The sequence below is a fragment of the Rhamphochromis longiceps genome, linkage group LG16 (assembly GCF_057381845.1).
Source record: "Rhamphochromis longiceps isolate RC_006_pf linkage group LG16, R_longiceps_female_GT1.1, whole genome shotgun sequence".
Lineage (NCBI taxonomy): Eukaryota > Metazoa > Chordata > Actinopteri > Cichliformes > Cichlidae > Rhamphochromis > Rhamphochromis longiceps.
In genome coordinates this window covers 9,765,634-9,778,570 of record NC_140572.1, presented here as the reverse complement: position 1 = coordinate 9,778,570, position 12,937 = coordinate 9,765,634, and the positions used below count along the sequence as shown (strand labels likewise).

Sequence of the window (12,937 nt, the reverse complement as noted above, 5' to 3'; positions counted from 1 at the left end):
TGTCTTGGGGTGTTTGTTGGATCAAGTTGAATGCTGGGAAATTAATAAGTTTGCTTCTTCTGTTTATTCCATATGTTGTTTTTAAGCTGCTTCTTAGATACTCTGTGTTGGCCTTCTCAATTTCGCTACATTGCCGGACATGTCATTCAAATGTCCGTTCCTCAAAGTTATCCTCATCAAAATAAATTTGCATGTCCTCAAATGAACATTCACACTGCCTGCATTTACTATGAGCAAACCCAACACCCTCTTTAAACCCGCAAAGCTCATGTTGCGCCAAAGTGTCTCCACATAATGAAACTAATGCTCCAAATATTTCACGTTCACCATTTCCAGTTTGAATTTTAACTCCATTATATAGCTTCACTAAGTCCTCATGCAGCCTTTGCAAGATTCCATCTACACCACATTCAGAAAGCGCACTCTTTTTTGCAATGGCAAGTAGACGAATGGCAGGTAGTTTTGATCGATATTTAGGATTAATGTTTCCCAAAGTATAATAGAACATTACCAACTTATTTTTGGAGGCATGAGACCCAAGTGGGTTACAAATTTCAATTTCATCTGAGTAAAGGATAATCTGTAAGGCAGAGGGGTGTGCAGAAAATAAACGGTGAGACTTCATGAGTTCTCCATCTATGATATCATATAAATACTCATTTCTGTAATTTTTCTGCTCATCTATCAATGCCAAAACTCTTGGATGGGACAATAACTGCTCCAAACTTCTGACAAGCGGAACATAATGAAAACATTTGGGCACAGTAGTGAGGAATCTTTTTTTCCCTTTTTTTCCCCATGACAGCAGTATACCCAACACAAACGTCCTCGGACTCCACAAAATTGAAATTTCTCTTTATCACATCATCCTGCCTGTATGTTGTTGAAACAGAGGCAAATGGATCCTCAATCTGGTCGAAGACTGCCAAAACATCTTTTTCAAGTCCACTTCCATGATGCTGCTGGAAAACCTTTTGTACCTGACTTCTCAGATTATTGACCAACGATGCCTGATACTGTCATGGTCCTGGGCCATGTGGGCCCAGTATTCTTAGTTTTCATGTATTTTTGTATTTTGTTCTTTATTTAGGCCATGCTTCCTGGGTTGATCTGTTACGTTGTTCCTTATGTGTTTTCCCTTCGTGACTCTTACCCCCTGTGTGCCCCTCTGTGTATTTATGAGCCCTCGTCTCTCTTTGTGCTTTATTCTATGTTTTCCCCAGCCCGTTATGTCTGCGTTCTCCCCGTGCTCTCTCTCCTCCTGTTTGAACCTCTGTGTACTTCCTGCTTTACTTTGCCCATCTCCCATCAGTGTTACGTTCACTCCTGCCGTGTCTTGTTATGATTATCAGTGTCACCTGTGTTCCCCGTGTGCATCCACTTCCCCTGATCTTCCCTCATGTGTATTTAGTCTCTGTGTTTCGTACAGTCTGTGTCGCGTCGTCTGTGTTCCCACCCTCCGTGTTTCCATGCCCGGTCTATTGTATTCCAAGTCATAGCCTTACCTTAGTTTATTCCCAGTTTAGGTTTCTGTTTAGTTATTGCTCTTGTGCTGCCCTTATTCTGGTTTGCTTCTTTTGTATTCATCAGCCACAATAAAAGGCTCGCTTTTGTTTAAGTGCACTTCCTTATCACTCGTGTCTGCACCTGAGTCCTCCACGCACTCTCCACTCGGTCCGTCACAGCGGACCGTGACAGATACTGTTGTAATGCTGCAACGACATCATTCACACCACTCTGAAAAACAGACAGAAAGGACAAACGACATCTTAGTTGTTTGCTATTAAAAGAGATTTATTTTTAGCGAATAGACAACTTATAATGTAAGGACTAATAACGTACGTAGCTCTGCAACCAAAAAAACTGCATAGAATTATTTGACTGTTTCTTATAGATTTTTTCCCTCACTGAAACTGAAGAAAAAAAAAATTTTAATTCCTTCTCGGATTTCTTGCAAAACTCAAATTTTTAGTTTAATTAAGATTACAATTTTACTTTTTATATAATTTTATATATAATTTTATATATAATTTTATATAATTTTATATAATTTTATATATAATTTTGTATGAGCACAAACCTGTGAAAGACGATGTTTCTCTCTTGCAGTCAATACAAGAGCTGTTGCTTGTCTGGTAAGAACATCGTGGCAGGAGTCATCCTTCAGAAAAGAGAAATAAATATAGGAGTGTTATAAACTGGTAAAATGTTTTATCAAAAGAAGTTGTTATTGTTCAGTAGTGATAGACTCACCATAGATTGGGATGATGCTACTCCATCTGCGAACCCGCTTGGACAAGCTGCTGAAATGTTTGGAGTCGAGGTATCATTGTTGGTCTGGGATGGAACAAGGGGCCTTTGCGAGATATGGGCACCATCATCGAAGCCAGAGTACAATGTCTTATTATTGTCAAAAGTACCAAAATGTTCGGGGCACACACTGTCTGGATCATGCTGTATTGTGTTTTGATCAATCACTGAATCTTCTCCTGAGTTCAATCTGGTGTCTACAGCTGCATCCATTGTTGGCTGGCTTGTTGGCTGGTTTTCGACCACTGGATCAGTCCTGTAGGCCCACATGTTACTCAGACTTCTGTTCTCCGCTGATGAGGGTTCCCTCCTAGAACTGCAATTGAGATTAATTGATTAATTGACTAGTTAAAGATATTAATTACAAGCTACACTGATCATTTCTAAATAATTCTATTCTGCATTTGATAATTTACTCCAAAATATGTATGTTTTCAGACTGAGTTTAATAAATTATTACTAATTTATTGCTGATTGATATTTGGTAGCTTAACTGTAGTTTAAAAGCTTTAAAAATCCTCAAAAACCTAAACCTGGAAAGCTAAACTAAAGAACACAGGAAACATTGAAAATGTTGCAAAAACCTTACAACCTGGAGCAAGGAGCATGAGACATGAAAACCTGAGGGAGGGAACACAGATGACACAGAGGAGAAAATGCAGACGATCCGACAAAGAACAGAGGGAAGCACACACTAAATATACACACACACAGGGAAACAAGGAATTGGCAGACAGGTACGAAACACAGCTGACACTAATCAGATGAGAAGAGACCAGGGGGAAGGGCAACAGAATACACTGATGCAGGGCATGGGACTATCAAAGTAAAACAGGAATAAACATGAACATCAAACCAGGGACACTTGACTCAAGACAAGGGAGGCACGGAGAACACCTAAACACAGGAAATAATTAACAAATAACCAGGAAACTAACTGAAACCATGAATATTAATAAACACAAACAACCAAGGAGACTCTGGACCATGCCCATTGGTTTATTTAAAACAAAAGTAAAAAAAAAATAAAAATGGTGTTTTCTCTATTAGGAGAAATTAAGCACTCAGAAAAATTGTTTAGAAATAGCATTGATGTGGATCATAAGGAATTAGCATTAACATATCTACTGTTAAGCTGTAAACACAAGTAGGAATCTAACATGAATACTATATGATTTATACTTTATATACTTTATATAACACGCCCCGCCATATACCCCCAATCGCCCGCTTCTGGCCGGGGAGCCATCCCACTGAACCTACTCCCCACTCCGCGAGCAGGCTAGGGAATCGGCCCGGACCATCGGCGCCCCATGCCCCGTCTCAGCGACGGGGAAGTGTCCACTCTGGAAGCCCCGGAGCTGGCCTGGTGGCCACCCATGTGGCAAGCAGCAGTCCTCCTCTCCATCATGCAGCAGTCCAGCCCTTCAAAATCTGTTGGTGATCATGGATGTTTTCACATTTTTCCACGCTGTCAGATTCCACCGGTGGAGTTGAGCATAACTTGCTTTTCGCAAGTTTATTGCCGCTCGTCATCCAAATAAAAGCCGCAGGGTTCAAAGCTTGTGCAAAAAGTAGCGGCTTATAGCCCGACAATTACGGTAGTTTTATGGACAAAAACCACCAGGTCATTCAGTGTTCCCTTAGTGCTAATGTATAAGAGATGTTGGTGTACTATACCTGAAGTAATGTTGTTAAGTCCCTAAGTCATATTCTTTTATTGTCATGACTGTATTTGAAGCTATTTTTATTTTTGTATGATACCTGATTCAGTTTATGAAGTAAACTAAAGTCTAAAATACTTAGTCAGTCATTTGTTTAATAGTAATTTAACATTACATAATTCACATATAAAACTATGAATTGTAATTTTAAATGGTTTAAAAGCATGTAGAATAGCATATGTAGGCAAGTATATTTCTCCTTTTTTTTTTTTTATCAAGAAGCAAAGATAAAAAGAAGAAAAAAAAACAGGGCAGGGTTCGGGGGTTGAATCATCCATCCCCACCAATGGCAAAACCAAATCTACGCACTTGGTCTGTTTACACCTACAGGCCAGTGGGCACTCTTTCAATGATGAGGATGTACACATGCCGGACAGAGACGAACGCTGGTTTGAGCGGGGAGTCAAGGAGGCCATTTACGTGAAAGGGGAAAGAGCATCTCTGAATCGAGCAAGGGGCCTAAGGATACATTTTTGCTATCTTACAATGCTGTGATAGCAGCTATTCCCCAACTCTCTGTGAACTGTACTTATGCCCATTGAATTCTACACCTTGCATAGCTTTGCCTGATTGAGTGCTCTGTCAGTAAATTGAACTGTAGCCCAAAATTACAGCAGATATTTCCAAATGAAACATAAACAAACTCCTCACACTCTCATCGGACAGTACATGAACACCTCAACAAATGAAATGTATACATAGTTTGGACAATCACCATCTAAACACTGTGCAAAGATGTCACCTGCGCAAACGAGAAACTTAAACTGTGGTGTCCTGTAGGGTTCAATTTACAGTGTATATGTGAAGAAGCGCTGTGTGCAACACTGAAAAAAATATGTTGTTGGATTTACTTAATTCAATGGTGGACATTTGTTGCACACAGATGTTTTGCTTTGGCAGCAACTTAAACAATTGAGTTAAATTAACACAATTTATTCATGTTCAATAAACCTGTGCAATTTGTGTTGATAAAATGTGACTTAAACATGTTTTGATGAAGTAATTTGAGCTCTTGAAATATTTTAATCCTTCACAATTTTCTCACTTTATCCCAACACCATTCAATAACTTTTACCCAATACTACTTGGTCACTTAAATACTACATGTTATCTTCAAATTACATTTTGCTATTATATTCTAGTATCAAATACACAATTTTCAAATGGAGGCCTTATAACAGATTATATTGTTCTCTTCCAAGATGGTTGCTGGCATCCACCAGTAACCTTTCAAAACAAAATGTCTAATTTCACTGCATTGACAGTAGGTAAAGAATTAAACTGACATTACTCCACTACTGAATCTATATAAACCAACAGTTAAATAATGTCAGTTCTTCCGTGTTCTCTGGAATCAATCACAGCAAAGAAATTAGACTCTTTCTTTTGAAAAATGTTGGGAAAGAACAATACAAAACATTCTATTTAAGGCCTCTAACGTCAAGATTCAGTTAAACAACAATTATAACTAAACAATTTGAGGTAATGTTAGTTTCCATTAACATTAAATTAGGTTACTGAATTGGCAAACACCTTCCTATTAACATTACCCATTTTACCCCAATAACTAAAGAAATTAGCACTTGCAGGTCAAAACCTTTATTCAAGAGATGCAAAAATAACATTGATACAGTGACTGTCAAAAATTACGGCACTGATCATACTGTGACATCTTGGTTCAAAACAGCACACTTAGAAATATTCAACGTTCCTTACTTCAACTGAATGAAACTGAAAATACCATTTCACACGGCCCATATGGGATATTTAGACTGCATAACTGTTCATGCTACATCTCTTCACTAGTAAAAGAAAGAAAAAATACAAAGAGAAATTTAAAAATGCTGCCAAACAGACAGAGAACTTGTACAGAGCAAAAGGAAAAACAAACAACAACAACAACAAAAAAACGGCTCGTCCTCATGGCAGTTGCAGTGTATATAAAAATGAACCCTGCGATCTGTTCCTGGAATTGAGCTTCAAAAATGCAGCAGAACAAGTGTGAGATTTAAATGTCTTCTCACCTAGAGCTGGTCACCTCACATGCATAACAGTGAGCTTCGTTGCAGGAGCAGTTTTGTCTTAGTTGTGAGCTTTTCTTGAGAGCTGAGTTGCTTCCAACTCCATTACCACCCTTTGAATCACCTCAAAAGTGTAGCAGAGTTGTGATGGGTAACTCATATTGAAGGAATAAAAAAGGTCCAAACAGCATGGCTACTGCAAAGGTCACGTTATCCAGATCTTGAAGAACTACTATACCCTCGATGATGATGCCAACGTCAGAAAAGTCATTGCCTGGTGCATCCTCTGGAGACAGATGTTCATTGTGGTTTTCTCAATCTGTGCAGTGGCCTCAGTCAAGTCCTGGTTAAACACAAAACATTTCTTTAAGATTCCTTTTTAAACTCATCTCTTTTGAATCTACCAGTTCTAATGTTAGAGTAATTTAAACCAATGCAAGCAACATAGTAAATAGCTATAGCCAAAGAGTGGCCTGCCATGCTGCCATTCATGGTCTAACAGAGTTTCTAAGAGAGGGTGAAAAACATAATTTCAAATGCTTTACATTAGTTTTTCTTAGAAAGACACCGGCCCATCAGAAATCCAGGTTTTGTCACTCAGAAGATGTTAGAATTTAGACTTTCAGCCCCACAATTTGGTTAGCTGTTGGTCTTTTTTTTTTTTTCAAACAAAAGCTAATGTAAATATTGGTGGGATTTTCCTTTGTTCACTAGAATGACAAATTTAAAGTTTTTTCACACTGATGTGACCCCTAATACAGGGGTGGGGCCTCAAGGGCCGGCGGCTGAGTTCACTACCAGGCCTCATGTGAACTTCAAATTATTAAAGAGGACTACTGGTCCTAACTGGTCCAATGAGGATCAAGTGGATAACTAAATGCATTTTTAAATGTTGCAAAGCCACAATCTACTCATAAAACACTCACCATGAACTCCTGCACCAAGATGTTGCAATTGTCTTTCACACAGATGCGGAGCACTTTGATGAGACTCCCTTTGAGCATTAATGTCATCCTAAAGTATTATAACAAAGAAAACAGAGATTTGTGAACTTTTCAGTAGCACAGAAGAAAATGATCCCAGACCAAAACTTAAACCAGTCAACATGCAACACCAGCATCTACAAAGCAATATCAAAAGTTCCTGTTTGACATCAACTTTATGGATATATAGTTTCCAGAACATTTATTTTTTTAAAAAGATCAATTTTTCTCAGTGGGCCAGTAAATGCATGACGAAAATTATGGCATCCTTTCGGTGGAATCAGTACTCACAGGTAATAGTTGACTGTTTCAATGGATGCAGCATAAAAATCTTTTACTGACCTAATGCAATACATATACACTTTGTAGTTAAAGAATTTTAAAGTTCTTACTGTCATCATGGCAGCTACATCCTTTAGCTTTGTGCCCTGTTCCCCCGATCACTTTGCAAACACTTTCAGCAGACTGTCAGAGAGAAACTCAGCTCCGTCAGAAACCTTGACTGTAAAGGCATGGTTGGGATGCACTGGAATGCTGCATTTCATCTGAAATGACATAAAATTATTTTGAAATAACAGCAGGCACTGTGCTTGGTTAATAATCAGTAATGTTTTGTTGAATAAAAACTGTGTTTCCAGATCTTATGGGATTAAAAAAATCCAAAGATGTTTATTTCTGATTTGCAACCCAAGAACCCACAAGTTACAACCTCATTTTAGTTCAAGTGTGCATTAATGTGAGTCCAGTAATCACCTTTCTGACAATACATACAGGTATAAGTTAAACCTATGGCAGATTTTGGATTTCTCAGTTGTATTAATAGGGTGGTCTATTTGAGTATGCATGCACCTAATAATTATAAAAAACCTATTATAATTAAGTTACAGAAACCTTAAGCGAAAATAGAATATACTTTCTTACCATAACACCTTGAACCCACAATCCATCAGCTGACTCCTGGTGAAATGCAGAATAGATGTGGTCTCTCAATGTGCATCAACAAAAACAAAAACAAAAACAAAAGGACAGCAGGTGAGGGCAGGAGGGGTAGGGATGTAAGCTAGCATAATACCGCTGATGATATTAGCTAAAGCTGTTCAATGTCCAAAATCTCACTAACACCACGGTGCAGTAAATACACAATGTAACTGAAGAGTCAGTTGACAAATCTATTCACACAGAAAACCAAATTATGTTATGAGTGCCTCGTAATTAGGTTTAATGTGATATTACGGCTCTTGTGCCAAAGACAAATTCAAATGAAAAAGCGCCAATTCTTTGATAACAGATAAAACAGCAAATAAGCTAACGGCTCTTTTTTAGCATGTTACATGGCGGCACTTTAGACGTTTAACTACATTTGGCTGAAATATGGTAAATATTAATTCAAAAAATCAAGACATACCAAAAAACGTAGAGTTGGCTGCTCGACTTGACTGAGATGGATGCATTTTTTAAACCACGATCCAAAGCCCGCGAGATGAAATCACGCGTGGTTTCACGAGATTTAACGTTGCTATCTTATTGACTTACTTCACCTGAACATGATATGAACAATTTAATACACCCTTTCTGCATATCATGTAGTTTTTACACTATATAGTTACATTTATCTTTAAAACATGAGGCAATTGTGTTAAATACATGCAAGATGCTTACATAAATCCAAGAGATGGCCAGTCCCTTTTTTTCAGTGAAACAGGAGATGAGGACTCAAACACAGACTTCACAGAGGCAAAAATGGGGACTGAAAAGGCAGTTTATTTTAGGCTCAGGAAAAATTATACAACTAATGATGAACTAAACTAGACTGGGAAAATATAAACTAAACCTCACAGAGAGGAACACAAGGGAACACACAGCATGAGGGACGACGCGACACAGAACTCTGACATAAGTACACGAAAGGTAATGAGGGAAGTGTAAAGTACACAGGGAACACAGCTGAGGACAATTACACATGACAGCGCGGGGAGGAAACTAAACTGAAAATGCTGACACCAAGACATGGACCTTGAACATAACACAGAGAGAGAGAGAGAGAGAGAGAACATGATGGAAAGAGGAAAATGCAGAACACAAGGAGTGGGAGCAAAGCATGATAATTTTCTAGATATTTTTACTATGTGGTACAATAAACATTGTCCTGTAAACGAACACATGACAAAGAAAAAAAAGATAAAAAGTCCTTGGCTCACAAAAGGAATTATTAATGCTTGCAAAAAGAAAAACAATCTGTATAAACAGTTTATCAAAGTAAAAACAAAAGAAGTGGAACAAAGATATAAAGCATATAGAAATAAATTGACTGATATTATAAGAACGAGCAAACAACTTTATTATAGAAGAAGATTATATGAAAATAAAAACAATATAAAAGGAACTTGGGATGTGTTAAACAACTTAATTAAACAAGGATCTTCTGGAACATCATATCCTGAATATTTTACTGATGCAAATGGTGAAAATCACAACATGAGTAATATTGTCGATGGGTTCAATAAATTCTTCATAAATGTTGGCCCTGAACTAGCAGCGGACATCCCGTGTCATAAAAATGAAAATATCAGTAATATAAAATCAAATCCCTTTTCACTGTTCCTCTCAGCTACAAATGAGCAAGAAGTAATAAATATCACATTAAAATGTAAAAGTAAGTCTTCAATGGATTATCATGACATAAATATGTCTGTAGTTAAACAGGTTATTCTGAATATTGCTAGTCCCTTAACATATATCTGTAATTTATCATTTCAGTCCGGTTGTTTTCCAAAAAAAATGAAAATTGCGAAAGTAATACCACTATATAAAAGTAATGACAAACACAGTTTTACCAATTATAGGCCTATTTCTCTACTGCCTCAATTCTCAAAAATTCTAGAAAAACTTTTTAATTCAAGATTAGAAAAATTCCTTGAAAAACATCAAATAATAAATGTTGGTCAGTATGGTTTCAGAACGCAAAGAACCACTTCAATGGCGATAATTGAGGCAGTAGAAGAAATTACTGATACACTGGATAAAAATAAATATGCAGTTGGTATTTTGTTGACCTCAAAAAGGCCTTCGACACAATCAATCACTCAATTTTACTGGATAAATTGGAAAGATATGGTATTCGAGGGAAAGCTGGTAACTGGTTAAAAAGTTACCTAACAGGTCGGGAACAATATGTTAGCATAGGGCATTACCATTCAGAGAAACTTGGTATTACATGTGGTGTTCCCCAAGGGTCAGTGTTGGGACCAAAACTTTTCAATGTATACATAAATGATATTTTTGATGTTTCTCAAGTACTTAAACTCATACTGTTCGCAGATGACACCAACATATTTTTCAGTAGCGATGATTATACTGATCTTGTAATGACTGTAAACAGGGAGCTAAAATTAATAAAAAAAATGGATGGACATAAATAAATTATCATTAAATATAAATAAAACTAAAGCAATGTTTTTTGGTAATTTAAAATATAATATAGAATTACCAATTATCATTGAAGGTGTACCAATTGATAATGTGAGTGAAAACAAATTTTTGGGAGTTGTAATTGATAACAAAATTTCATGGAAACCCCACGTCAGACACATAAAAACCAAAATTTCTAGAAGCCTCGCAGTTTTGAACAAAGTGAAACAATTCCTTGATATGCATCTGGTACACTAGCTGCACAGGGGCTCAGAGGAAAGCACTCCAAGGGATCATTAACACCGCCCAAAAGATCACTGGCTGCCCTCTCCCCACACTGGAAGTTCTACACAACGCCCACTGTTTTAAAAAGGCCCAAAACATCATAAAAGACACCTCACATCCTGGCCACTCCCTGTTCGAACTGTTGCCCTCAGGCAGACGGTACAGGGCAATCAGAGCAAGGACTAATATACTCAAACACAGCTGTTATCCAACTGCAATAACACATCTGAATACTACAAAAAAATGTCCATCACGCCACTCTTGTGTTAATCTATGCACGGTCTGAAGCATGTGTGTGGGAATGTATGTGAATGTTTTACTGTTATATCTTATTAGTATTTTAAGTATTCTATCTATTTTATTTATTGAATTTTATTGTTTTATTTATATTTTGATATTGCTAGGGATGATGCAATGATCGGGGACCATTCTTAATTTCGTTGTTCTCATGACAATGACAATAAAGTTTCTGATTCTGATTCTGATAAAGATGCACTTCGTACTCTGTACTGTACCCTGGTTCTTCCATATCTTACATATTGTGTGGAAGTGTGGGGAAATACATATAAAAATACAACTAATCCATTAGTCACAGTACAGAAACGAGCACTGCGTATTATTCACAAGGCTGGTTATCTAGATCATACTCACAAATTCTTTCTTCAGGCAAAGTTACTTAAATTCCAGGATCTGGTTAATTACAATACATCCATAATTTTGTATAAAGCTTTTACTAAACTTTTACCGGCAAATTTACAAACTAGATTTGAAATTCGAGAAAAGGTTTATAATGTGAGAGGCTTTGGAGAATTCAAATTACCCAGAACTCGAACAACCCGTAAAGGCTTTTGTGTGTCTGTATGTGGTGTGAAAATCTGGAACAGTCTGAGTTTACAATTGAAACAATGCAAAAATATTCATAGATTTAAATTTCTCTACAAACAGTTGGTTTGGTCACAGTATACTCAATGATGGGTTTTAGTGTGCTCTGTAATGTCTGTCCTCTTACCATTGCTGGTATGGATTCCAAAATAAAAATAAATAAATAAAGTGTGCGTATGTATGTACATATATGTACTTGTGTGTGTAGATATATATGTATGTATATGTATGTGTGTTTGTTACTTGTAGTTATTACTGCCTGTTACCTGTGGTAATGCAATTTATAATTTATATATTCTGTATTCAGTTATGAAGGCTCTAATTGTTGGTTGCGAGCTGCCGCTTAGATGCTTGTATCTGCCCGGGGCTGTTGATGGGTCTGTATGCAATGATGGGCGTAGCTGCGGGAAGTTTATTGTTTTTTTTTTGTTGATGAGTGAGTATAGGGGTGGGATTTAATAAGTTTTCTTCGTCCCACTCCTTTTTCAGGCAAGTTTTGTTTTTTGTTTTGTGTATTTTATGTTCAATATAGGTATTTGTTGTGCCTGAAAATGAATAAATAAATGAAGTGAAAATGAAATGAAGCACAATAACTCACATCACTAAATACACGGTCACACAGAGGGAAACAATGGGGATAAAGACAGAAGGGGAAATCCAATAAATCAACCTGAACAATTTAGGACCCATAGAATAACAAATGAACTTAACATGACACAGGAACACAGGAAAACTAAGAACGCTGGGTCAAATGACCCAGGACCCTGACAGTATATGCAGTTTAACAGCAACACTCTGTGATTTATTCAAGACACTTCCTAGCATATAAATCTGTTTCACACTTTATTGCACATACAGTTTAATAGATGGTGGAGCCTGGTGATCTTATCTCAGGAATTGGGGGATGCAGGAAGCCACCTTTAGGTGACCCTGTAAGAGGAGATAAGGGGTTGTAAATTATTTCTCTTGGAGATGCTCAATGGCGTAAAAAACAGCTGTGGAATGCTTTTGTTCTTTTTTAGTGTATTTAAGCAAGGGCTGTGCTGAGATCTGGAGAGAGACTATGTATCAGTGTCATGCTGAATGTCTTCTATCTCAAGTTGTTGGGAACGTAGCGTTTTCAGTGGGAGAAACATTTTGTCACTCATCCAAGTGACTTCTTCAGTCTACAGGCATCTTACAATGCTGTAATTGCAGCCATTCCCCAACTCTCTGTGAATGGTACTGATTTACAGCATTTGATATGTAGAGGATGCATCCCACTTCTTTCTAAAAGCACTTATCATTCCGAACAAGTACAATCCCCATCTTGACCTCTTTATGG

The 12,937-nt window shown here is 37.3% G+C and overlaps 2 long non-coding RNA genes across 3 annotated transcripts; both read right to left on the bottom strand.

Moving 5' to 3' along the window:
- Positions 1 to 1,697: 1,697 nt before the first annotated feature.
- LOC146650622 (uncharacterized) lies at positions 1,698 to 2,449 on the bottom strand. The gene is made up of 3 exons (XR_014907984.1): positions 2,254 to 2,449; positions 2,081 to 2,161; positions 1,698 to 1,737 (listed from the first exon to the last, which is right to left on the bottom strand). It is a non-coding gene; the product is annotated as an uncharacterized LOC146650622 (long non-coding RNA).
- A 3,263-nt stretch (positions 2,450 to 5,712) lies between these two features.
- LOC146650621 (uncharacterized) lies at positions 5,713 to 8,719 on the bottom strand. 2 transcript variants are annotated; one of them, XR_014908034.1, is made up of 5 exons: positions 8,444 to 8,719; positions 7,960 to 8,023; positions 7,431 to 7,583; positions 6,982 to 7,069; positions 5,713 to 6,398 (listed from the first exon to the last, which is right to left on the bottom strand). It is a non-coding gene; the product is annotated as an uncharacterized LOC146650621 (long non-coding RNA). The 2 variants fall into 2 exon arrangements; XR_014908033.1 differs by lacking the exon at positions 8,444 to 8,719 and having other exon boundaries at positions 7,960 to 8,431.
- Between the last annotated feature and the right edge of the window lie 4,218 nt (positions 8,720 to 12,937).